We start from the raw sequence: 4,443 nt of genomic DNA on the forward strand, positions 1-4,443 counted from the left end.
GGCTGAAGTCGGACGCTTAACCGACTGCGCCACCCAGGCGCCCCTAGTTTTCTAACATAAAAATCACATTACCACTGGCTAGTTATCACTTAACAGGGTTCTGTAAAAGCCAGATTCCTTCCTTGCTTTCATTTACTCTTCTATTCATTCAACTAACAGGTATTTAGTATATACACTACCTAGAATGAATTCATAAAATTTGATTAAAGAGATCACATTCTAATGCTCATCTTAAGACCTCTCTTAACTAACAGACTCATGAGTCAGTCTAGTCCATAAACTCAAATCAGTTTTCTTCTCGGAGATATTTGAGAGAAAGGGTTTATACTAGCAGAAAACACGCAGCAGTTAAATTATTAAACTCATTATTGTTAATAATAGGTGGACTTTTAAAAATGTCAACTCTCTTTCTATAATATAATAGAACAAAAAATAGTAACAACGTGTCCCCCAAATAGATGAATAGTAATATAAAGTGTTGGTCGTCATTCACATTGATGCACTATAGCTCTGAAATGGCAAACCCTGACATTGTATAGCAACATACAATGGGTCTATTAAACCCTGAATTAAGGGACAAGGAGAACACAAAATTGTGTTAGAACACTGGCGAATGTCCACTGCACTGTCTGGGCTTCATTGTGAACCTTCACATATCCCAGTTTTCAGTTATTAGGTACAAGTTTTGTTACAGAAATGTCAGTGGATGGCTTACCTGGCTGTAGGGACCTTAAATAAACCCCCTTCCCAGGCCCCTCCCACCCTCATTCCCTAGGAAGTGCACACACACCTCCCTCCTGTTATTCCTGGGAATCACCAGAGACAACAAGGTGTTACTAAGCTCTCAAGACAGGTCAACTCATGCCTTTATGCTCTTGCCTCCATATCCATTTGCGTCTGCAGTTTGTTTCCGGGTTTTTTTTTTTTTTAAACAGATAAAAGTTGAATTATTTTCTCTCATTCCCTAAGCTTTTGTATGGTGTCTACTAATTTTTTTTTTCTTTTTCCTTTCTTATCACTAAGCTGTAGTAAGTCCGTTATTGATGTTAATAGCTGCTCTCAATGTCTCAGAAGACCATAGAGAAAACGGGACTTTTTTTAGCCTCTCCCTAAGAACACCTTTGTTTAATGGCTCCCTCTGCTGGAGAGAGTCTGCACTGCTTGTTTTTGTCATCTGATACAATGACGGGGACAAGGTAGGAAAGTTCCTAGACATAGCTGGAAATTTTCCAAGGAAATTGGCCTAAAGATGAAACCACTGCTAACAGCATTGTGAGTTTATGAAGAGATGGATGTTCTGGATTCTCAGCACTGCAAGATGTCTTCTGTTAAAGTGAGGGCACGGTCGAGAAGGACTGAGATCTTGAACACTGGAATGGGGACATACGGGAAGATTCCACTCAAGCTAGGGACATGGAACCCGAAATTCTATTGAGTCTTTTTTTGCCAGTAAATGTAGCCCTTTCTTAGGAGGCTAACCTAATTCTAAAAATAGGAGATCATGCTCCCTCCATGAATTCCCAGACCTGAGCCATTTTACAGACCCAGAATCTCTGTAATTTAGAGTGGGGAGAAAGCCTTTGAGAAAGAACTCTACTAAACAAACAAAAAGAAATTATATAGTTCATCTTTTTCCCCCACTCTTCCCCGAAGAGATCTATGACCATTTACCTGGGTGACTATACATTGAGGAAAGAGAAATAATCGAACTTTTGAGGAGTTGCTGGGCAGTGGCTCAGAATGGACACTGATTTCAGGAGACCCAAGCCCTCAGTGTTTTATACTGATCGGAGTAACAGCATAAGTAGGTCAAATGATGAGTGAGATTATGGATTCCGTCTGCCGCACAGTGAGTCCACCTGGTCGCTCAAGCCCGAGTTTTGTTCTCTTCATCCATCACGGACTTCTCCCTTTGCCTAGGCATGTGGATGCTGGTAGCTTCTATTTCCTGAAGACTATCATCCAAGAACTCCTGGGTATATGTCCAAATGGGATAGGCTTCCAAATTTGAAAGGAGAAAGAAAATAAGAAAGGTTCACTTCCAAAGGATCTGCGCCAAGATTACTAAATGAATTATTCTAGGACCACCAGAGAATCACTTGCTAGACTTCCGCGTAGAGTCGCATGAACAGAAAGCACGCCCACCCCGTGCCTTTTAGTGAACTGATTGCAAACCAGAGTCCCTGCACAGTCATCAGCAGTGTCTGAATCCCAAGACCTTTCCAGACTACTTGCAGCACAAACTCTTAGCTACTTTTGTGTCTATTCCCTGTGCACAAGTCCATGGTGCTTATCATTCCTTACAACATTCTGTGTTTTCTTTTTTTTAAAAAAAAATTTTTTTTATTCATCGTTTATTTATTTTTGGGACAGAGAGAGACAGAGCATGAACGGGGGAGGGGCAGAGAGAGAGGGAGACACAGAATCTGAAACAGGCTCCAGGCTCTGAGCCATCAGCCCAGAGCCCGCCGCGGGGCTCGAACTCACGGACCCTGAGATCGTGACCTGGCTGAAGTCGGACGCTTAACCGACTGCGCCACCCAGGCGCCCCGTCAACATTCTGTGTTTTCAAGTGGTTTAGTCCGAAAACAAGTCTAATAAACATTCTTAAAGTCCTATGAACACCGCTGTGCTCATAAAATAAAACATTTTTGTTGGAATGTAGCGCCAACGTGCCATAACACAAATGCTTTACCCATCCGTTCATGTACAGTGTCCAACTCAACATACACACGTAGGATTCTTGCGTTATGATATGACTTACAAGAAAGCTTCTAAGGATGTAACCGCCATAAAGAGGTGAACATAAACGTCACGGAAAGTTTGTTTCTGAAGCATTTAAGCCTCCACGTACGCTCATTTGACATTCATAGAATTCTCTGTCAATATCATCGCCCACGCAGAAAAATTCTTCAGTTTTCCCTTGGCACTCGATGACTTACCAATGAGGCCTCTGTTGTCTGAGCCTCTGGTCTTTTTTGCAGCCTATCTTTCCAGCCTCATATCAGCATTTTACTTTTGTGATCATTTAGGGAAAACAACGCCGTAAGTAGTTTTTTGAGCATTTATGTGCGAGACATTTTAAAAGACACTGGAAATATAAAACCAGTTATTATGTAGTTTATAGTCAAGTGAGGGTGGAGAACATTAATCAAATATTCACTCAAATACTGATATAGGTAAGACCAAAAATGTGATAAGTTCTGGGAAGGGGTATATAATGTTGGGATATTTGACCTCGTCATGGAGCTCAGAGAAGATCCTTAAGAATTCAGCTTTTTATGGAGAGTGGTTGAGAGTTCACTTGATAGAGAATAGAGAAAAGAGAATTCCAGATATAGGGAAAATGTCTGTCAGACAATGTGGTGAAATTGTGGATGAGTTCCTGAAATTAGTCTAATATGGTCGTGGTACTGGGAGTTTGGATAAGTTTTGTGTAGAAAGACACTAAGTAAGCGAGGATTAGAGCTGACTGGGATTTCTAGGCTGTGTTACGGAGTTCGGTGTTATTCTAAATTTATTATTTTTTTGACATACGTTTTTAAGTTTATTTATTCTGAGAGGGAGACAGAGAGTGTCTGAGCAGGGGGAGGGCAGAGAGAAGGAGAGACAGAATCCCAAGCAGGCTCCCTAATGTCAGTACAGAGCCCAACACGGGGCTCTATCTCACAAAGTGTGAGATCATGACCTGAGCTGAAATCAAGAGTCCGGCGCTTAACCGACTGAGCCACCCAAGCATCCCTGGTGTTAGTCTAAGAACGATGTTGAAGTGTTTTTCAAAAGAAGGGTTGTATTGTCAGTATGTGTATTTTTAAAATATCACTTAGGTTACGTGGCAGAGAATAACTGAAATGGATTAGGAGTAGAACAAAGAAGGCCTTGTTAGGTCAGTCACTTAATATTTTGGTACTTTTGTATTAAGGTTGTGAAAGCAATGAAGGGAAGAGGTGAGATTTGAAAGATCTTTAGTAAAAACAGTAACAATATTTGGTTTTGTGGGAGGGAGAGTGGATAGCAGTACAGAAAGGTAGGCCAGATAGAGGGTGATGACGACACAGCTGGACTCTAAGTTGTGACATTTCTTGTCTTGTGTGGTGTGCCATTGACTGAGACACTGAGTGCTGGAGGATGGTTCCTTTCATGAGGAAAGTGATTGAACTATTTTTTTTAAAGAATTTTTTTCAACGTTTATTTATTTTTTGGGGGGGACAGAGAGAGACAGAGCGTGAACAGGAGAGGGGCAGAGAGAGAGGGAGACACAGAATCTGAAACAGGCTCCAGGCTCTGAGCCGTCAGCCCAGAGCCCGACGCGGGGCTCGAACTCACGGATCGCGAGATCGTGACCTGAGCCAAAGTCGGACGCTTAACCGACTGAGCCACCCAGGCGCCCCATGATTGAACTATTTTTATATATTGAGTTTGAGATGCCTTTGAGATTTCAGA

At 41.8% G+C, this 4,443-nt stretch overlaps 1 long non-coding RNA gene across 1 annotated transcript; it reads right to left on the minus strand.

Moving 5' to 3' along the window:
* Positions 1-975: 975 nt before the first annotated feature.
* Positions 976-3,594, minus strand: LOC123590809. The gene is made up of 2 exons (XR_006708987.1): positions 2,943-3,594; positions 976-1,998 (listed from the first exon to the last, which is right to left on the minus strand). It is a non-coding gene; the product is annotated as an uncharacterized LOC123590809 (long non-coding RNA).
* Between the last annotated feature and the right edge of the window lie 849 nt (positions 3,595-4,443).

Source organism: Leopardus geoffroyi, chromosome B4, assembly GCF_018350155.1.
Source record: "Leopardus geoffroyi isolate Oge1 chromosome B4, O.geoffroyi_Oge1_pat1.0, whole genome shotgun sequence".
Taxonomy (NCBI): domain Eukaryota; kingdom Metazoa; phylum Chordata; class Mammalia; order Carnivora; family Felidae; genus Leopardus; species Leopardus geoffroyi.